The 23,692-nt window shown below is 36.2% G+C and overlaps 1 protein-coding gene and 1 long non-coding RNA gene across 2 annotated transcripts in view; both read right to left on the bottom strand.

Annotated features, from left to right (window-relative positions):
- Positions 1–23,692, bottom strand: part of GBE1 (1,4-alpha-glucan branching enzyme 1) — a 277,716-nt gene that overhangs the window by 20,758 nt on the left and 233,266 nt on the right. The gene's annotated exons all lie outside the window — the stretch shown is intronic.
- Positions 36–23,628, bottom strand: LOC108531937 (uncharacterized). The gene is made up of 5 exons (XR_001886317.1): positions 23,420–23,628; positions 22,879–23,019; positions 12,890–12,992; positions 4,212–4,292; positions 36–226 (listed from the first exon to the last, which is right to left on the bottom strand). It is a non-coding gene; the product is annotated as an uncharacterized LOC108531937 (long non-coding RNA).

Below are 23,692 nucleotides of genomic sequence, written 5' to 3'. Positions count from 1 at the left end.
CTTCTGACAACCTACTTAGAAACGTTTCTGTATCCTAGAAGATTATGTAACTTAAACTAAAAAATGTCACTGTTCCTCAGTAATTTGAGAAGGAAGAAAAATAGAAAAATAGTGCTCACACTTCTGCACTAACCTCTCCCCAAAACTGTTGCTCTCTGTGCTATTAGGATTATCCAAAGAACTTGTAAATTCAATTATCTGATGAAGCGATGGCAACTATTTAGAACTGAAAAAGAAAAAAATAACAGATTTTTATTCACCTTGTTAACCACATCTTTTAGTATCAAAATGAGTTTACACCCTGCAGACTCAACACTTTAAAAAAAAAAATTGTGCTTTTAAACTCAAAAAAATTTTGATTCAGGCTATAAACACCTTTCCCCAAACAAACTTACTCTGTGAATAGCCTTTAATGTAGTCAAGTGCAATATATCTAAATAAAAACGCAATTGGAAATGGGGACGTCTCTGAAAAATAAAGACAACCATAAGCAGTAAGAAAGCATTATCCGAGCCATTTCAGGCAGAAAGGCAGGGATAGGAGATAGCATTCTAAAACACTAAAATATGGTGAGTGCCTCCATGAGCTTTAGGGTCTAAAAACTGCATTCTCATTCCAGTCCTACCAATTACTAACTGTGTGTGGCTGAGCAAGCTACTTACTTCCTGGAGGCTCAGTCTCTCATTTGTAAATGGAGGTAACACTTCAGAGGATGGGTGTAGACATTAACTGAGGCAATCTATTATTGAGTGCTTAACACTATCTAGCACCGGGAAAAGTGCTCAAATTATTAGGTGCTGTGGCTATTATTACTATAGACCCTGGCTCACTTAAACTGCTATCTCAAGAGATGAAAAATATCGAAGTGGTTCTATTAATTCTTTATTTTACTTTTTATACTTGACTTGGCCTCTTCCTCCTTTATGATCTTTATTTCTATTCCTCTTTTTCTGTGTCTTTGTTCTCACTAGAATTTGCTATTTAAAATTTTTTACATTAAAGTTTAAACATACAGTACATAGAACTCTTTGAGGACTAGAGTCTTTTTTTAAATTTTGTCTTTTTTTAAAAAAAAAAAAAACACAAAAAACAAAACAAAAGAAGGTACTTCTCAAGTTCATGAGAAATACCGAGAGAGCTCTTGGTGACAGTCCTACCTGAAAATTAAACACCTCCACACACTCTCCTGAACCTGCTTTGATTTTTCACCACAGCATGACCAGCTTTTAACTTATTGTACATTTAATCATTACAGTTTTGCTTCTCGGCCTTTTGGCTAAGATCAAGTGCGGTAGCTGTTCTCATCAGTTTAATTTTTGTTTCTCATTATTAAAATACAATCTATATAAGAAATTTCTTTTTTTTTCTCTGCCATATAGGACCTAGATTAGAACCTGGCATTTGGTGAGTGCATCTTTTCATTATTTTCCGATTGCAGTTTCCTCCTTGGGTTTTAATTTTTAATCTATGCATGTTTTTGCTAAACTTTAAGAAATAATTTCATACCACTTTGGTCATCAAAGACCAAACTTGATTTTTCCCTTTGTTTCATAGAGCTAACATGTAAGATCTGTATAAATATAACTTCTATCACGATTCCATTTCATTACCTATAAAGTTTAACTTAGACATTTTAAAAGATTTCATATTCTTTATGAATTTATAATAGAATATTTGTAATACAAAAAATCCTTCATTTTGGATAATTAATAATAAATGCATGTCACTTTGAAGCAATTAATTCTCAAGTTAACTACTCTGATTGGTATGAGCCTTGAAGATAAACATTTTATATAATTCTTAGTTGACACGGAACCATGATTCCAGGTTTATTCAAGTCAGCACAAACTCAAAGACTTTCCATATCTACTTTACTGGTTAGCTTTCTCTATAAAAACAACTGAACTTAAGCACAGAACATCAAAGGAGTTTGTCAAAATAATATATCCAATACTTTGGCAGGGCCAGAATATGCTCTTAGGTATAACAGTTTCTACCACTCTACTACCATCTTCCAGATAAAGCTTGCAAATTTGGAAATCTGATTATTTTAGCTGTGGTGGAAGAAACATCATTTTTCTTTATTTGAAGTCTCAACTTATTTGGAGTAACATATAGTTAATGTATAGTCCTCTTTCTCTTTTAAGACTAGATAGAAAATCCCAGTACAGGTCTCACTCAGTGCTTTAGAAAATCAAAGAACAGGGGCTAAACTAGTGTACCATGAAAAAGTGTAAAGCAAAGCTTGCAGGTGTGCATATCTGCACCATCACTTCAATCTTTCTGAGCACTTCTGGGCACATAGCCCATAACTACATCAGATTAATTATTGTCAGGAGAAAGATTCAAAGTAAACATTTCCCCACATGCATTTAAAAAATTGGGTACAGTTTATACTGTTTGGGTGATGGGTGCACTGAAATCTTAATCACCACTAAAGAACTTATTCATGTAACCAAACACCACCTGTTCCCCAAAAACCTGTTGAAATAAAAAATAAGGAAAGGGAGTTTTAAACACATATCCATGGGGATACTTTAGTCAAAGGTATAAACTTTCAGTTATAAGATGAATAAGTTCTGAAGTTGTAATGTACAATATGGGGGCTACGGTTAATAACAATGTGTTATACACTAAAATTTGCTGAGAGTTGACCGCAAGCATTCTCACACACACACAAGAAAATGTTCACTATGTGAGGTGAGGAATATGTTAATTAACTTGATTGTAGTAACCATTTCACAAGGTATATGTATATCAAAATGTCACACTGTACTTTAAATATATATAATTTTTATTTATCAGTTATGCTTTAATAACAAAATAATATAACAAATATAAACAATGGGAAAAGGACTCCCTATTTAATAAATGGTGCTGGGTAACTGACTAGTCATATGCAGAAGAATGATAATAGACTCCTACCTTTCACCATATAAAAAAATTAACTCAAGATGGATTAAAGATTTAAATGTAAGAACTCAAACTATAAAAACCCTAGAAGAAAACCTAGGAAATGCCCTTCTTGACATCAGTCGTTGCAAACAATTTATGGTTAACTCATCACAAGCAACTGAAACAAAAACAAAAAGTGACAAGTGGGACTTAAACTAAAGAGCTTCCGCACAGCAAAAGAACCTATCAACAGAGTAAACAGACAACATATAGAATGGAAGAAAATATTTGCAAGCTATGAATCTGACAGATGTTTAATATCTAGAGTCTTATGGAATTCATAAGGAACTTAAACACTCAACAAGCAAAACCCAAATAACCTCCCTAAAAAATGGGCAAAAGACATGACCAGACACTTCTTACAAGAAGACATACAAGCGTTCACCAAAAACATGAAAAAAAGAAAAACGCTCAACATCACGAATCTATTAGAGAAATGCAAGTCAAAACCACAATGAGATGCCGTTTTACACCAGATACAATGGCTGTTATTAAAATGTCAAAAATAACAGATGCTGACAAGGCTGCAGATAAATGGGAACACATATACTTTTGGTGCGAAGTAAATTAGTTCAGCCCCTGTGTAAAGCAGCTTGTAAATGTCTCAGATAACTTAAAACACAACTACCATTCAACCCAGAAATCTCACTACCCACCATATACCCAAAGGAAAATAAATTGTCCTACAAGAAAAAAAAAAAAAAAAGACATATGCACTTGTATGTTTATCACAATACACAATACATTTACAATAGGAAAGGCAGGGAATCAATCTAGGCACTCATGAATGGTGGATTGGATAAAGAAAACGTGGTGTACATACACCATGGAATGCTACACAGCCAGTGAAAAGATGAAATCATATCCTTTGCAGAAACATGGATGTAGCTAGAGGCCATTATCCTAAGTGAATTAACCCAGGAACAGAAAACCAAATACTGCATGTTGTCACTTATACGTGGGAGCTAAACATTGGGTACATATGGACATAAAGATGAAAACAATAGATACTGCGGGTTACCAGAGCCGGGAGAGTGGGACACAGGCAGTGTCTGAAAAACTACCTATGCTCACTACGTGGCTGATAGGATCATTTACAACCCAAAATTCGCAACATGCAAACAAAAACAAAAACAAAAAACAAACAAACAAAAGAACCTCATGTAACAAAAGTGTACATGTATGCTATAAATCTAAATAAAAGTAGAACTTAAAAAAATATATATACATATAGTTGAAAAAATTTTTCCACTTACATTCATCTGTGCTTTTGAGTGTCAGAAACCAGGATAGTATTACACTGCAGAAAAACATTTAGTCAAAGGCATCATTAAACTCTACAAATATAAATCGAGAAAAAAACTAAAATTAGTGAGACACACTTCATGTACTTCAATGGCATTTCTAGAGGGCAACAAAAAGATGAATTACCTGGTGACCAAATGTCAAACTGTACTGAATTTACAGAAACTAGATTTAAATCACATTTATTCAATTACTAGAAATACGATCTTGTGAAAATTATAAATCTTTCTGATCCCCAAATGTAGACTGAGGACAGACAAAAAATGCTTGCCTAACCAGTATCACTGGAGATGATGTGAGGATAGGTGGGTTAATGTAAATCAAAGTATTCACATATTGTAAATTGCCATGCAAATTTAACTTTTGGTACTCATTTTGATCTCTTAAAATAAGCTTATAGATATCTTAACCCAAGTGATTTTGTTTAATTTGAATGGGCTGAGCTAGGTTATACTAGAGTTTTTCAGTTTCAAAAATTTATAATTCCATGCTGCCCAGTTTTGCCTAAGAGTTATTAAACATCATAAAGCTGCCCACTGCTTGGTGAATAGGGCATAGGTCAAGGTGGGGAGAATCATTAGGGAACATCTTCATAGAGCTAATAGCTGAAGGGTGGGTGAATTTTTCAGGGAAAAGCACAAGGAAAATGAATACATGGATTTAGATCTAAAAAAAAAACAAGATAACACAAAGAATGGGTGGAAAGAAAAAGAAATCAAGACAGTGCTGCAGGATACAGAGAAAGGGAAATAAGAAAGAAAGATGGGCAAATAGCACAAGAGTGAGGAGGGGGTTTAATAGGGAACAGAAGAGTTTCGATTCCAGCGGTGTGAAAGGACTGAAAGGAATCACCGTGTCGTGGTGAAATGGGAACTAGGACATGCGAAAACACAAAAATCAAAAACAAAACCAAAAGGAGGACAAGAGGGTGAAGACAACAGACAGGATTAGTACCTACTTGTCTTTCATTTTTATGAAAATTCCCTTTTATTGTGAAATTTCTAATGCATTTTTAGAAGAAGATGACAGTAAGGATGTCCATTACCCTTACCACTTGCTAAGCTCAAACGCAGGCGACACTGTTGTTAAGCCTTGCGTGCACATTAACTAATTTAATTCTGACAACAATTCTATGAGTAGGTGTTCTAGAGATGAATAACCAAGAAACAGGTTATTTTCAAAACAAAACTAAGTGGTAGACATGGAACTTGAACCTCAGATAGTCATATTCTAGAGCACAAGCTCCTAACCACTATCCTTGCAATGAGAGCAAATTTCTTTGTTTACAAATATAAGAACAAGAAATACCTATTATCTCTGGAGACCTGTGTTACATGAGTCAATGGGAAACAGAAATGTTAGAATAAGAGAACAAACTGAAGAAAATAATGTTTCAGAATTAGAAAATAATGCTACTACCAGAGAAGAGTATTTTTCCTTTGTTCTCTTTAGCTGGAAAAAAGGAAAGATTTTTTTTTTTTTTTTTTTGAGGCGGAGTCTTGCTCTGTCGCCCGGGCTGGAGTGCAGTGGCCGGATCTCAGCTCACTGCAAGCTCCGCCTCCCGGGTTCCCGCCATTCTCCTGCCTCAGCCTCCCGAGTAGCTGGGACCACAGGCGCCACCACCTCGCCCGGCTAGATTTTTGCATTTTTTAGTAGAGACGGGGTTTCACCGTGTTAGCCAGGATGGTCTCGATCTCCTGACCTCGTGATCCGCCCGTCTCGGCCTCCCAAAGTGCTGGGATTACAGGCTTGAGCCACCGCGCCCGGCCAAGGAAAGATGTTAGTAGGGAAGCCTACAAAGTGAAAATTGGCTCTCTCCCTAAATAGTAAAGAACACATGAGAAAACACACACACACAGTAATGTTTATAACTTTACATACAAATATAATTTTTCATCTTAATTAATGTTCTTGAAATAAAATGATCATTGTGTGACAATAAAAGGTACTGAGTGTAATCACTTCATTAAGTTATATGTTAATTAAATAATTTTATTTGATATTATCGAAACACTTTCCTTATTCAACAGCTGATACCACATAACTACAAAAAATAACCATAATTAATCTTGCAAATTAATTCTTATTTATGGGAATTAATCATGCATTTTCCCATCATTAGGCCAAGAGGAGCTACATTAATAGAAATAGAGATGGTTCTTACACATGATTACAACTGAATCCACTGCTTCCAAGAACACACTGTTTATGGCTCTAATATTTCCAATTTTCTCTGAGAAACAGAAACTTATTTTGGTTGTAGCTTTCAAAAATGCTTAGGAGCCCTTAGGTAATTTTAGCAAGCCAGTAATTATATCATGCCTTAATTTTCAGAAATCATCTGGGATACTCAAGTAATACTTTTATATAAATAAAACACTGACCACTCAGTTTGATCCTGTGAGATTCTGATTAAGAAGAGCTTAATGGAAAATGTCAGAAACACGAATAATATCTCACTTAGGCAGGCAGGAGATACTCATTGAAAAAGTTAATTTTTACTGAACAGAAGGAAAAGTAATATAACATCCATGTTAGAAATTTAGTTTAGACATAGAATGCTCTATTTAAAAAACACTGGTATCAGGTATAAAGATGACTTATTTATTTTTTAAATAGAAAAAAACATATATTTTGGATAAATTAAGTAAAGCCTAACTTTAAAAGGAAAGGCTCAATGTGAAATCTTTCAGGCCAATGATACTACTGCACCAGCATAACTCGTTTTACGGCACTGTATTGCACTTTACAAATACACATTTTTACAAATTGAAGATTTGTGGCAACCCTTTATCCAGCAAGTGTATTGGCGCCATTTTCCAATAGTATGTGTTCGCTTTGTGTCTCTGTGTCACATTTTGGTAGTTCTTTCATTATTTCAAACTGTTTCATTATTAATATGTATTAATACATGTCTGTTTATTCATAATTATATTATTTTTACATCATCATTATGTCTATGATGATGATCTGTGACCAGTGACTTTTGTTGTTACTATTATAATTGTTTTGGGGCACCACAAATCATGCACATATACAACCACAAACTTAACAAATACTTAATAAACGTGTGTGTTGACTCCTCCAACCTACTGGCAGTTCTCTTGTCTCTTCCCCTTTTCTTGGGCCTCCCTATTGTCTAAGACCCTCTTGAATTTAGCCCAATTAATAAACCTACAATAGCCTTTAGGAGTTCAAGTGAAAAGAAGAGTGGCATGTCTCTCACTTTAAATAAAAAACTAGAAATGATTAAGCTTAGTGAAGAAGTCATGTTCAAAGTTGAGACAGGACGAAAGCGAAGTCCCTTATGCCAAAGAGTTAGCCAAGCTGTGAATGCAAAGGAAAAGTTCTTCAAAGAAATACGAAGTGCTACTCTAGTGAACACATAAGTGATAAGAAAGTGAACACCAGCCTACTGCCGATTCGAAGAAATTTATGGTGGTCTGGATCTAAGATCAAACTAGCCACAACATTCCCTTAAGTCAAAGCCTAATCCAGCAAGGCCCTAGCTCTCTTCAATTCTGTGAAGGCTGGAAGAGGTGAGGAAGCTGCAGAAGAAAAGTTTAAAGCCAGGAGAGACTAGTTCTTAAGGTTTAAGGAATAAAGACATCTTCATAACATAAAAGTTTAAGGTGAAGTAGCAAGCGCTGATCTAGAAGCTGTAGCAAGTCCTCCAGAAGATCTAGCTAGGATATTGATAAAGGTGCCTACACTAAACAATAGATTTTCAATGTAGATGAAGCAGGCTCCCATTGAAAGATGCCATCTGGGACTTTTGTAACTACTGGGAAGACAGTGCCTGGTTTCAAAGCTCCAAAGAAAAGGATGACTCTCTTGTTATGGGCTAATGCAGCTGGTGACTGAGTTGAAGCCAACGTTCATTTATCGTTTCCAAAACCAATGCCCTTATGAATTATACTAAAGTCTACTCTGCTTGTGCTCTATAAATGTAACCACAAAGCCTGGATGACAGCATGTCTGTTTATAGCATGGTTTACTGAGCCCCTAAGCCCAAGCTTGAGACCTATTGCCCAGAAAAAAAATTCCTTTTAAATATTACCTCATTGATGAAAGCACCTGGTCACCCAAGAGCTCTGACTGACATGTACAAGGAAATTAACGTTGTTTTCAAGCCAACTAATACAACATGAACTCTGTACCCCATGGATTGAGAAGTAATTTCAACTTTCAACTCTTATTATTTAAGAAATGTATTTTGTAAGACTATAGCTGTCATAAGCAGTGATTCCTCTAATGAATCTCGGCAAAGTAAATTGAAAATCTTCTGGAAAGGATTTACCATTCTAGATGCCATTATGAACATTTGTGATTCATGGGAGGAGGTTAAAATATCAACACAATAGGAGTTTGGAAGAAGTTAATTCCAACTCTCATAGATGACTTTGAGGAATTCAAGACCTCAGTGGAAGAACTAACTGCAGATGCAGTGGAAATAGCAAGATCACTAGAATTAGAAGTGAAACCTAAAGATGTGACTGAATTGCTGCAGTCTCATGATAAAACTTTAATGGATGAGGAATTGTTTCTTACAGATGAACAAAGAATATGGTTTCTTGAGATGGAATCTATTACTGGTGAAGGTGCTAGAGATGGCAACAAATTATTTAGAATATAATATAAATGTAGGTAATCTTTATCAACTAAGTGGTGGGTTTGAGAGGATTCACTCTAATTTTGAAAGAGTTCTACTGTGGGTAAAATGTTACCAAACAGCATCACATGTTACAGAGAAATCTTTCATAAAAGGAAGAGGCAATCCATGTGACAAACTTCATCATCGTCTTAGCCACCACAACCTTTAGAAACCCCATGCTGATCAGTCAGGAGTCATTAACATCAAGGTAAGAGCCTCCACTAGCAAAAAGATTATGACTTACAGAAGACTTAGATGATCATTAGCATCCTTTAGCAATACAGTATTTGTAAATTATGGCATGTACTTTTTTTAGACATAATATCGCACACTTATTAGACTACAGTATAGTATAAACACAACTTTTATATGTATTGTGAACCAAAAAATTCGTGTGACTTGCTTTATTGCAGTATTTGTTTTATTGCAATGGTCTAGAGCCAAACCTGCACTATCTCCAAGGTATGCCTGTAGACTGCCTTCTTCCATATTTGCAGTCCAGGAAAAGAAATGGTTAGCTAATGTGGTAATGACTGTAAAGTGCTTTCAGAGAGCCTAACATATAAATTTATAAGAGATGGTAGATCTTATTATGAACATCTGCTCAGCAAGCACATCATAGTATAATATATTAATTGTGAATTCTATAAAATTATGGTGTATTTTATTGATAATACCTTATCAATTTTTATATGATTTGATTACTGTTTTAAGCGAGAAGCAAATCATTTTAGTACTATTTGTGTTTTAATGACATAATTTTAAACCTTCAGGAGTTATTTCACCACTAGGTAGCTACATACTCCATTTATCCATCCATCCTTCCATCTGTCAGTCCATCTATCAGTTCATCAACCCTCTATACATCCTCCTATCAGAGATTTAGCTCTCTGTTTACAGGTGCCTAGTGTATTCTAAGTAAACGGATCATTGTTGATATATGGGTAATTCTCTGTCTTATCATTCATCTTGAAGTCTACAAACACATAATAGTATCTCCTTTTTTAAAGCTGGTGAAAATGATCACCTTGGGCACAAATGTTCCCCCTACCCACCCCAATGAAGGATACTATTACTAGGTGATTATGCACTACCTTTAAAGGTTATAATAACATTTCTGATTTATTTTTCCTCCAGAAGGGCAAGAAACAGAAGACAGAAATTTGACTGGGCTAGTGTTAGATGGTTTCTGAAGTGAAGAGACCATCACTGCACAACTGAGCTATGAAACAAAAAAAAAACAGAAATGCTGTTAAATATTGGACAGCACTGTGATGGCTATTCAAAACAGGACCCTGAACCCCCTTCAAGAAAAAAATCCCAAAACTAAATACATCTGTGTGCAGTAAGGGCTTACTCATTATTCATTACTGCCTATAATCTTATGAATACACATTAGGGCAATCTAAAAGTGTTACAGCGTTGCAATATTTTAATCATGCAAAATATTTTTCTTACTTGGTGATTCATCCCTAACTCCCGGGTAGAGAAATGAAGCTAAATCATAGGCTTTTTATGACCAAGGGAGGGGAGGGTACTGGTCTGTCATTATCATTAAATCATAGGGATTGTTAGACAGTGTTTAGCAGTGAAAAAAATGATTAAAAGGACCTCTATGTTTAAAAGTATTGTCATTTCAAAACTAAAGAAAGTGAACCTAAGCAATGAGCATACATTCATTACGAAGCTATTTTTAAATAGGAGGACCTATATTAAATATAAAATTGTTAGTAGGATCATCTGTCTCAGCTCTCATAAAGCTCATCATCAATAAATTGCAGCATAACATAAAGGAAAAAGAAACATGCTTGTATCTGGTGAAAGTCACTGTGTCAAACTTTTGGAGAAAACCTTGAATTTGCTTTTTACAAAAGTATCTACAACCTGGAAAACTAGAAAGTTGAGATGCTCTATTTAGTCAGACCAGAAATTAACCTTTACATATATAATCTGGATAGAATGTGGTAGTTAGCGAATCCTAAATTAAGTCCTTTGTTTTTATTTGTTGCATAAAGCATAGATTCTCATAAACATAGAGTGTTACATCACCACACTTCAAAGCCTTCTGTAAACCAAGCAACTCACAGCAACATCTCTGCCTTCAGCAATCACACTCCAGTAAATCATCCAAGTGACCTTATTTGCTTATTAGAAACTCTGTGTACAGGTTGCAAATGTCAGAGTATGAATTTACATTTTAAAAAGTGCATCTTGCAGTGGCTTAATGAAAATATTTCAACAATCTCAGCTCAAATTCAACTATTTATACCTCTGCTCCCTTGGGTTTAAAGATTTTGTCCTAGATTCACATATTCTTCACAAGCCATACTTCGTGACCACTCCTCTTAGCATGTCAACATTGTAAGAGTTTGAAATGCCATTTGGAAAGGGGGCTGTTACTACACTACCATTTCTACTCCCACCTCAATAGTATGCTGATAAATAACTTAAACATTTGATTCTTGTGTTGTTTGTGGTCTCAGAATGATATTTATCTGATATACCAACACAAATACCTTATACATAAGCTGGGAGGTTTTAAATTTATATTGTATATCATGTATTAACTTAAACTCTGAAAATAGAACCATGATACCTTCATATTCTACTCTAGAATATAGAAAAAAAATCACAATAATTGACCTTCGTATGTATGTCTTGCTTTAAAATTATTTTTCTTCTTGTGGAAGATGGCAAAAAAAGATCATTAAGAAGAATTTCTGGGGACAAATTTGTCACAGGTTATGGCAGGGCAGTGAGAAAAGTGAGTTGATTAGAAAGAAAACTGCCTGGGCCATAAGTCTGTATGTAAGTTTCTCCTTCTACCTATATTCCCAGAAGTATTTTCAAAATTATTTTGAACATTAGAGAAATAAATCATCAATAATACCACCATTGCTCCCACCCCCAACCACATGTACATACTCTGGGAACAGAAAGAGGAACCAGCGTGTAACAGAAAGAACATGGGCTGTGGAATACACTGCTTAACCTTTACCTGCCATGGGCTGAAGGAAAGCCTTCAGTTAACTAAAGGCCTCAGTCTACAACCTGCCTTATAGTGTGGTCCGAAATACAGTCACAGGTTGTTTTACGCACGTGCACTTTATTGTGCTTTTCAGATACTGCGTTTTTCTTCAAATTGAAAGTTTGTGGAAACCCTGGTTGAGCAACTCTGTCGGTGCTGTTTTTCCAACAGCATATGCTCACTTCATGTCTCTGCATCACATTTTGGTAATTATAGCAATGTTTCAAACTTTTTCATTATTACTATACTATATTAAAATGAATACTTTATACAAATGAGTAGCAAATAGAAGGCCCGCAAAAGAGGGGTCCTAATACATTCTCCCCACATCATTTAAAATGTGGTATAATCATTTGTATTATTCAAATGGATTTGAAAGAGCACTCTGGCCTTGGGAACATAGTTTTCTTTCTGATTTAATGACAACTTGATAATGTCCTAGGTGAAGAAATGCCACTAAAGAAATTTAATAATGATTCTGATGATATAAAAGGCACTATGTTCCTTTCTTTACAGCTAAACAATGTGAAAACTTCAGTGAATATCACACATCAGGAAAATGTATTTTATCTTTCTAAGCATGAAATATGAAACCCGCCTATTTATTAAGTACATTTAGGTCTCAGCATTACCCACATTTCTATCTATTGTATTAAAGAATGTTGGTCATTATTACACTAAAGATTAGCAGCTACAAAGACAAATGTGAGAGTATATAGGTAAAAGGTGTTGCTGTTGTTTAGTTTTTTGGTTTTTTCCTAGAATATGGCTGTAGATTCTATTGCAGAAACAATAAGATGTGCTTTGGCAGTCACCATAAAGGCCACATTCAAAGCCTTATTGATACAAATCCGTCTTGCCTCTCAGTTTTCCAAAGGTATCCTCTTATTTTGAAGAGATAGTTAAAAGCATCATTAAAGTGTTTCTTCTACCTTGCCCGGCATTACCTCCAAAACGGCTCCCCTTCCAACAGTTTTTGGGATGGCAGTCACCATCTATTCTCCACAGATTTGAGTGAAAGTTGATGTCTTGCTAGTTGACATACAAGATCTACAGATTCAAAAAAATGGAACTGCTCAAAAATTCAGACATGTTACCTATAGCAGGACTATATTTCCTAGTAACAGAGGAAGTTTAAGTGGCTTCTTTAGAAAAGTTAAATTTGTTCTGGCACCACATCTTGCTTCCCAGGGAATTAAAAATTTGATGAATTTTGTTACTCGATTAACACATGCAATCTTGTCACTGTAGACTCTTCACAGTAAAAATCTGTATTCAATTTACTTGCTCAGTAGTTAGAAATACCAATGGCATAGAATATTTTGCCAAAGACAGAAAATATACCATTGAAATCCTATTCTTTAATACTTTGTATATCTGAATTCATTCTATAATAGTGAGCTACACTGTAGGTTAAAAGAAGAAGAAAAAAGTCAGAAAGATAAAGGGCCAAAACAAATGAGACACAAAATGCAAGAGAGAAGAAAAAGGGACCTTAAAGCTAAGCTTGGAACAACAAAAAGTTAAAAGGAGAGATCCATTTGCTGGCTATTGGAGATGCTACAATCCTAACAGATTAATGACAGAGAAGTGTCCTGTAATACTCTTTTATCTTTTCTAATATGTTAGAGGGTCAAAGTTAACATTGTACTTTTTCATGTTTAATGTTAAATTTAGGGTTTTAGGTTGAAATTATTAACTGAATAAAGAAAAATGAAGATATGACATAATACTAGGATACAAAAGAAAACTCAAGATTTTATTTGGGTACAAATACAATGGGAAAGGAAAATGTGATGGCTGCCAGGAAAGCTGATGTAACTTTAATGATATGAATAAGAGAGTAGCATCACGATAAAGGAAAGTAATGGGGCTCTGTATGTCATACTTGCCAGACCGTATCTAGAATACTCTGCTGTTAGTGTAGGAGGATTGTGAACAATGCTGGGTGCATTTTGATAAGGGAGATGCAATGGTAAGACGTCTGGAAAGTATCATGAGAATTTATTTAAGAAATTAGTGGTATCTGGTCTGGAAGAGGAAAAACCAGGGAGAGGTGGTAATCTAAGAAGCATGTTAAAAACCTTTCTGATTTGAATAGCTGGCACATAGAACAGGTGTTAGCCCCAGAGTACAGAATTAATGCATTGATTTTAAGGTAACATTTTTAACTATTAAAAAATAATACTGTTTATCTTGTGAAATAGTGATATTCCTGGCACTGCAAAGTATTCGAATAACAGGTGATTATTTGTAAGAAATTTCTAGATGGGACTTCTGCACTGAACTGGGAGGGTGGAGCAGAGTCCCTCACAAAAGGAAGATGTTGTGATTTCAATCTCAGAGTTATGGCTGGCGTTATTAAAATATACTTAATTAGAAGGTGTGTTGTAAATTACGTTGGAAATGCGCTCCTGCTCCCTTCCCGCTCCCCAAAACTTAAAATATATGAAGTAAAAAACATGATATACAATTCTCCCACCACCTATATAGACCATTACATCTTCGATACTTTGTGAGGATTCAAAGAGAATTATTAAAATGGAAATGTTCTCAGAGAAAGCAACGACATACGTGAATTTACTACTTGTTAACAGAAAGACATGGAAGAGATGGGTGGTAAGAATAAGGTCCAAGTGGGCACAAATCTGTAGCAGGCACAATGTAGGAAACAGGTCAGCAAGGTTTCTTCATGTTTCTCTTGGAGACCAAATAGATGACTGAGGATCCAACTATAATTTCTATAAAGACATGGCTCAGTTTTCCAATGTCTGTATCATTTCAACTTATAACGAGTACAGCTTCCAAAAGAGGTGACTTATGTAAAAACATTCAGTATTTATTTAAGTAGAAAATTTTCGTGTTAACAAGTACCTATAGACGTTTAAGCAGATAACTAAATTTCAAAAAGACCGAATTTGTGTCAAGATTTTCAAAACCGAACCAGGCTTTCAAATATAGTGTAATTCTGTGTCAGTATATATAAACTAACATTTGGGGGTCTTACTGACTTATAGGCATCACAGTAATACCCTATACTATATAATATAAATATAATACATATATTACTATGTATGCTTTCATAATATTCACTACTTGTTAAAGTTAATATATTAATATATTTTAGATAGATCCTTATAGCTTGCCCCAAGATTTTTCTCCTAAATATCATCATGGAAAACTCTATACATTTCCATTTGTTGACAATGATGAAATAATTTTTTAATTAAAATTTAAAATGTTTATGAGTATACAGTAGGCATATATATTTATGGGGTGCCAGAGATATTTTGATACAGGCATACAATATGTAATAATCACATCAGGGTAAATAGAGCATCCATCATCTCAAGCATTTATCCTTTTTTGTGTTACAAACATTCCTATTCCACTTTTAGTTGTTTTAAAATGTAGAATAAATTACTGTTGACTGTAGTCACCTTGTTGTGCTATCAAATATTAGGTCTTATTCGTTCTGTCAAACTATGCTTTTGCAGCCATTAAGCATTCCATTTCCCTCTCACTAGCCCACTACACTTCTCAGCCTCTGGTAACTATCCTTCTACTCTCTTATCTCCATGAGATCAACTGTTTTAATTTTTAGCTTCCATAAATGAGTGAAAACATGCAAAGTTAGTCTTTCTATGCCTGGTTTATTTCACTAAACATAACGACCTCCAGTTCCATCCATGTTGTTGCAAATAACAGGATCTCATTCCTTTTATGGCTGAATAGTATTCCGTTGTGTAAATGTACCATATTTTCTTTATTCATTTGTGTATTGATGGACACTTAGGCTGATTCCAAATCTTGGCTAGAGTGAACAGTGCTACAATAAAAGGGGAGTGCAAATATCTGCTCCATATACTGATAACTTTTGGGTATATACCTAGCAGAGGGATTGCTGGATCACATGGCAGTTATATTTTTAGTGTTTCTGAGTAATCGCCATACTGTTCTCCATATTGGCTGTACTAATTGACGACCCCACCAACAGTGCATGCGGGTTCTACTTTCTCCACATCCTCACCAGGATCATTATTGTCTGTCTTTTGGAAAAAAGTTATTTTAACTGGGGTGAGAAGATTTCTCACTGTAGGTATCATTTGCACTTCTTTCGTGATCAGTAATGCTGAGCACCTTTCCATACACCTGTTTGCAATTTGTATGTCTTCTTTTGAGAGATATGTATATTCAGATCTTCTGCCCGTTTTTAAATAAGATTATTAAATGTTTTCCTATAGTTTGAGCTCCTTATATATTCTGGTTATTAATCCTTTGCCAGATGGATAGTTTGCAAATATTTTTTCCCATAATGTGGATTGTCTCTTCCCTTTGTTTACTTTTTGTGCAGAAACTTTTAAACTTGCTGTCATCTCATTTGTACATTTTTGCTTTGATTGCCTATGCTTAGTTTAGGCATAAACTATGTCTAAGATTTCAGCCTTTAATCCATTTTGATTTTTTTTTTTTTTTTTGTATATGATGAGAGACAGAGGTCTACTTTCATTCTTCTGCACATGGATATCCAATTTTCCCAGCACCATCTATTGAAGAAACTGTCCTTTCCCCATTGTATGTTCTTGGTACCTGTGTTGAAAATGAGTTCACTATAGATACATGGATTTACTTCTGGGTTTTATATTCTGTTCTACTGGTATTTGTGTCTGTTTTTATGGCATTACCATGCTGTTTTGGTCACGATAGCTCTGTAGTATAATTTGAAGTCAGGTAATGTGATCGCTCCAGTTCTTTTCTTTTTGTGCAACATAACTTTTGCTATTCTGGGTCTTTTATGTTCAAGTAAAATTCAGGATTGTTTTTCCATTTATTTGATGAATATCATTGGTATTTTGATAGGGATTTGTAATTTATTTCTTGACCTAGCCATGGATTGGTATGGTCATTGGTATACGGCCATTCAGGAGCATATTGTTTTATGTGCATGTGTTTGCATAATTTCTACAATTATTCTTGTTATTCATTTCTGGTTTTATTCCATTTTGGTCAGAGAAGATGCCTGATATTATTTCATTTTTTTTTTTGAATGTTTTAGGACTTGCTTTGTGGCCTAACATATGGTCTATTCTTAAGAATATTCCATGAGCTGACGACAACATGCCTTTTACAGCCATTGGATGAAATGTATCAGGTCCATTTGGTCTATAGTGCAGATTACATCTCATGTTTCTTTGTTGATTTTCTGTCTGAAAGATTTGTCCAAAGGTGAAAGTAGGGTATTGAAGTTTCCAGTTATTATTGTATTGGGGTCTATCTCTCTCTTTAGCTCTAATAATATTTGCTTTATATATATGGATGCTCCAGTGTGGGGTGCACATATAATTGTTATATTCTCTTGTCAAATTGACTCTTTGTCATTATATAATGACCTTGTCTCTTTTTATAGGTTTTGTCTCAAAATCTATATAATCTGATGTCAATGCAGCTACTCCTGCTGTTTTATGCTTCTCATTTGCACAGAATGTCTTTTTCCATCTCTCTATTTATTAGTCTATGAGTACTTTTATGGGTGAAGTATGTTTATTGTAGGCAGCAGATATTTAGGTCTTGTATTTTTATCCATTAAGCTACTCTATGTTTTTGGTTGGAAAGTTCAGTCCATTTACATTTAATGTTATTACTGATAAGGATTTATTGCTGCCATTTTGTTATTTGTTTTCAGGTTTGTTTGTTTTTTTTTTTTGTCTTCCTTCTTGTCTTCCTTGTTGTGAAACTGATTGCTGATATGTTTTAATTTCTTGCTTTTCACCTTTTTTTTTGTCTATCTGTGTGGAAGGCTTTTTGATTTGTGATTCTCATGAGGCTTGCAAGTAACATCATATAACCCACTATTTTAAACTGATGACAACTTAATTCTGATTGCAAAACAAACAAACAAAGAGAAAACTGATACAAACTCTACCCTTTAACTTCCCCACCAGTATTTTAACTTTTTGTTTGTATTTATATCTTATTATAATGTCTATGTCTTAAAAAGCTGTTGTAGTTAGTTCATGCAACACAATTGAAGCCTTATCATATTCCGTATTTGTCTGTGTACTTATTATAACCAGTGAGTTTTGTGCCTCAAGGTGATTTCTTATTGCTCATTAATATTCTTTTCTTTAAGACTGAAGTACTCCCTTTAGCATTTCTTGTAGGTCAGTTTTAGTGTTAACAAAATCTCTCAGCTTTTGTTTGTCTGGGCAAGTCTTAATTTCTCCTTCATATTTGGAGGATATTTTTGCTGGATATAACATTCTAGGATAAAAGTTTTTTTTTTTCCTTCAGCACTTTAAGTATGCCATGACACTCTCTCCTGGCCTGTAAAGTTTCCACTGGTAAGTATGCTGCTAGATGTATTGGAGCTCCTTTGTATGTTATTTGTTTATTTTCTCTTGCTGCTTTTAGGATCCCTTCTTCACCCTTGACCTTTGGGAAATTGATTTTTAAATGTCTTGAGGTAGTATTATTTGGGTAAAATCTGCATTGTGTTCTATAACCTTCTTGTCCTTGACTATTGATATCTTTCTCTGGGCTTGGAAAGTTCTCCATTACTATCTCTTTGAATAAACTTCTAACTGAATCAATCTCTCTCTCTCTCTCTCCATCTGCTTTAAAGCCAATCACTTTTAGATTTGCTTTTTTGAGGCTGTTTTCTAGATCCTGTAGGCATGCTTCATTCTTTTTTGCTTTTTGTCTTTTCTATGCATTTTCAAATACCTTGTCTTCAAGCTCCCTAATTTTTCTGCTTGATCAATTCTGCTGTTGAGAAACTCTGATGCATTCTTCAGTTTGTCAACTGACTTTGTCAGCCCCAGAATTTCTGCTTGTTTTTTTTAAAAGTATTTCAATCTCTTTGTTAAATTTATCTGATGGAATTCTGAACTCCTTCTCTGTTACATTGCATTTCATCAAGATGCCTCAAAACTGCTATTTCTTTTTTTTTTTTTTTTTTTGTCAGAAAGGTCACCTATCTCTGTCACTCCAGGATTGGTTACTGGTGATTTATTTACTTTGTTTAGTGAGGTCATGATTTTCTGGAAGGTAGTGATGCTTGTGGATGTTTGCCAGTGTCTGGACATTGAATAATTAGGTATTTATTGTAGTCTTCACAGCTCAGGCTTGTTTATATTGGTCCTTGGGAAGGTTTCCTAAGTATTTGAAGACTTGGGTGTTGTGATCTAAGTCTTCAGTCATTGCGGTGGTATCTATATTAAGGGGCTTCACTCTTGTTGACTCATAGAGGTACTACCTTGATGGTCTTAGTTAAGATCTGAGATAATTCACCGGATTATCAGGCAGAATCTCTTGTTCTCTTCCCTTACTTTTCCCCAAACCAAGGTCGTCTCTCACTCCATCCTGGAGCTGCCTGGAATTGGAGGAAGGGGTGAAACATGCAAGTTCATTGTCAACACCACTGGGACTGTGCTGGGTCCCAGTTGAAGCCAGCACAGCACTAGGCCTCACCCGAAGTCTCCGGTGACTATTGCCTGGGTACCAGTGATGTTTATTCAAAGGCCAAGGGTTCTTTAGTCAGCAAGTGGTGGGAGAGAGCATCCTGCCAGGCCTGGGTCTTTCCCTTTAGGGCAGTGTGTTCCCGTCTGGCCCAGGGTAGGTCTAGGAATGCCATGCTGGAGCTATGGCCTGGCACTAGGAACTTTAGAAACCTACTTCATGCCAGATTTTACTGTGGCTGAGGTGGCACCCACATTGCAAGCAATGTCCTTTTCACTCTTCTCTCTCCTTTTCTCAAGCAGAAGGAGGCTCTCTCACCATGGCCACCATCACCCCAAGGCCATGGCAACCACAGCCTGGCTACTGCTGATGTTTATTCAAAGTCCAAGGGCTCCTTTGTCAGCAGTTGGTGAATTGTGCCAGACCTAGGTCTCTCCTTTCAGGGCAGTGGGTTCCCTTCTGGCTCACGGAAGGTTGAGAAAGGCCATCTAGGAGTTAAGGCCTAAAACTGGAGACTTTAGGAGTCTGCTTGGTGCTTTATTTTACTGTGGCAGAGCTGATCCCCAAGTTGCAAGATAAAGTCCTTTTCACTCTTCCCTCTCCTTTCCTCAGGCAGAAGGAGTCTCTTCTCATGGCCAGCATGCATATCTGGGAATGTGCTGGGTTACAACTGAAGCCAACACGGTTCTGGGTCTCATCAAAGGCCTGCAGCAATTGCTACTTGGCTACTTTACCTCGGTCATTAGGTAAAGAATTCTGCCAGGGCTGTGTCTTTCCCTTGAGGGAAACAAGTTCCCTTAAGGCATAGGGTGTGTCTAGAAATGTCCTCTGAGAGCTGGGGCCTGAAATAGGGGCTTTAGGTCTCTGCTTGCTGTTTTATTTTACTGTGGCTGAGCTGGTATCCAAGTTATAAGAAAAAGTCCTCTTCACTCTTTCCTCTCCTTTCTTGTGTACCCCATGTCCACTGGCTCTAAGTCCAGTACGACACCAGGACTTGCTCAGGAACTGCAGTCCTTGTGGCCTAGACTTTCAAATTTATCTGGAACCCCAGGGTACTTTAGCGTGCAGTGCTGGGCCTAGCTGGAACTTAGGTTCCGAATGCTGGGACAGACAATACCCCTCTGGCTAGGGCTGGGCTAAAGGCTCTCTTTGTGGGTGCTCGCTGAATTCTGCCCATGTTGCCTTCTGCTGTGACAGGGCAGCAATGAGTTCCAATGCAAAGTCCCACAATCACTGTGCTTTCCCTCCCCCAAGCAAACAAATTCTCTCTTTCCATGTCCCACGTGGTGCTGCCAAGGCGTGGGAGAGGGTTGGTATAGGGAATTCAAGACAGTCCTTCTTACCCTCTTCTGTGCCTCTTTGCTTGAAATAATGTTAAAATGAAGTGCTGTGATTGCTAACCTGATTTCTGGTTCTTATGAAGGCACTTTCTTATGTGGATAGTTGTTTAATTTGGTGTTCCTGAAGGGAGGACAACCGTTGGAGAGTTCTATTCAACCATCCTGCTCAAATTTATATTTTCTATCCCCCCAACTGGTTACTTCTCCTGGCTTTGCTATCCTCAGGAATAATACCACCAGCATTCTTTCTATTGTTCAAAGCGAAACCTTACATTTTCCCTTCTTTACTCCATGTTCAAACAGATCCTGAGTTCCTTTACTACAAGGGCTTCATAAACTTTTTCTATTCTGTTGCCATTATTTTAGTTCATGCCCTAATTATCTTTTACGTGTACTGCAATTTCTCATAATTAATATCTGTACTTCCAATCTCTTTCCTCATGAAAGCTCCCTTACACACTGGTACATGAGAACTTTTACTAAAGCCTACATTTTATCAAGTAGCTCCCTAGTCAAAACCTGCAGCAACTCACTATAAAATCATAGAAAAAAGACTAATTAATATGGCATTAAAATCTTCTATTATGTGATCTCCATCTATGTTTTCAGCTTTATCTCTTAATACTTCTTTCTATAGTCATCATTCTCCAATTAATCCATTGTACTGTCCATTATCTAAGAATAGTCTATGATTTCTAACAGCTGAAATGGCTTTCTTCATTTTTTCCTGCTATAATCTTGTCCATTTCCCAAATCTAGGCTTAAAAGTCTTTGTCTTAATCTCAGCATCTCTCCCCTCCTCCCCTGCCATTTATTTTTTCATTTTTCTTGTCCTTTGTTCTCCCATGGAACATTCTTGCTCCTTGTTCCCTTTCCATTTATTGCATTAAGACTTACATCACAGTTTGGGTTTCATACATCTCTTTCCCTCCACTTAAGGGTCAAGGACAGTGCTGCAAAGATATAATAAAGGTTGCAGTAGACACCAGGTATTCTGTAAATGTACTTTGGTTTGATTATATTACACTACCAAGTATAGAAGGGTTTAGTCTAGGAGCATTACTTTAGCACTCTGGAGGTGAGAAGGATCACATACAAATTGCTACATGTCTAGTATTTGTTTGGATTTTTTCATGGAAACGAAGAGGACATCTGTTTCCCAGAATAGTACTGTACTCTTTAGTGTAGATAACCCATCACATTGATTTATTTGTAGGCATAAAGAGACAGACAACACAGCACATTCTGTAGGTTAACTGGGGCACATTTGTGCTATCTGTCACAACTATAGCCTCCTCTCCTAGATGCTCTGATGTTACGTGGAGCTGGGTGGGAAGAAAGTAGGGCACCATCTCTCTCTGCCCTCAATGTCATGAGCAGCACAAGGTGGTGACAGACGCTGCAGGCTACTTACTAAAAAGCCCTGGCTCTTTTCTTCTTACTGTCAGAGTAAAATTCTGTCTGGGTGTGTCCACTTTACCAAGGGATGTCTTCCTGAGGCTCGGGGCTAATTCCTGATTAAGCTACTCATGGTAATAATCATTTTTCTTCCTAGAAAATTTTTCTGGGAGATGTAAGACCCAACTCTGGTCAATAAAATATGGAAGAAATTTTGCTAAAGAAGTAACTTCACTGTTGAAGAGATACACACAACAAAAACCTGTCTGCATTTTGTTGTGTCTGAAGGTGGGTGACACTTGGAGTCATGGCTCTTACCTAATGATTATTAACAGGGGCCACCGTTTGGACATTGCTGGCACCCTGAGAACTGAAAGCAAAAAGAATGAACTGGGGAACCTGATACTGTCACAGTGCTGGGGAAACTAGACTTTAGGATTTTTGTTAAGTGACAAACACATTTTCCTTATTATTTGAGCCAGCTGAGTGGGAGGCTTTCTTTATTGTAGCTGGAGACACGCTGACACATAGGACTTCATGTGGGCATCAGGCCCCTTGCTCAGGCAGCAGATGCTAATCACTGTTAGGGCTTCAGGGCACAAGCACATTATTTCTACTGCATGCTGGAAAAATTGGGCTGATTTGTTGCTAGGTCTTGAATCTGTCATTTTTTTCATGGATCTAGTAATATGTCTTTAAAATATACTGTACATTTCCTTTGTAATAATTATCAAACTTACAATGACTAATGTTTATCTCCTTTACTAGTTGAAAAGCTCTATGAGGGCAGTGACTGTATCTGCTAGGAGAATTCCTGTATTTACAGTAATTAGCTCAGAGTCGTCACAGAGGTGTTCAGTAAATAGGTACTCAGTAAGTATCTGCAAAATGCATGAAAGAAAGAGTAAATGAATACACAGAGAACATCAACAACATTCTCCCTGGTTATTTCCATTGCTCACACCTCCCCTGCCTTGCCTTCTTAGCAATTCAGGCCTACAAAGGTATGCCATGTCTTGAATTTTAGGGGAAGAAACAGAAAAAGGAAGGAAGCTATCATCACAACTATTGTTTGCTCTCTCCCACCGAGTGGAGGAAAGGAAACAAGTCTCAGAGGTAACTTACAAAATATTTTCATAGAGTAAAACTACAGCCGTATCCCATATTGCTTACTGGATCTAAACAGCATTTAAGAAATGTTATTTAAGAAATGTTCAGTTACACTTTTTAAAGCCTGGTCCCCTAAGTCCAGAGCCTCTGCTATTGTCTCAGGAGACTTACATTTGCTGTCTTCTGTGTTGGTGGATGTGGGGACCTGGACAGCAGGGCTCTGTATTGAAACCTTCAAGACAGAAAGATCCACCACGTCTGCACTAACCTGTCTGTTTAAAGCTAAAAGGAAGCTTAGGAATAATTCAGTATAACTGAGCTGAGCAAAGATTTATCCATCAACTGTTTCAAGTTCCTCATTTTTCAGATGAGGAAAATCAATGTTTCTGTCATCAAGATCAACCTTAGTCTTTTTTTTTTTTTTTTTCCTATAATATAATAAAA

The sequence above is a fragment of the Rhinopithecus bieti genome, unplaced genomic scaffold (assembly GCF_001698545.2).
Source record: "Rhinopithecus bieti isolate Rb0 unplaced genomic scaffold, ASM169854v2 scaffold_566, whole genome shotgun sequence".
In the NCBI taxonomy this organism is placed as follows: Eukaryota; Metazoa; Chordata; class Mammalia; order Primates; family Cercopithecidae; genus Rhinopithecus; species Rhinopithecus bieti.
Note: the sequence above shows the minus strand (reverse complement) of the source record. Positions and strands in the feature narration are given on the sequence as shown.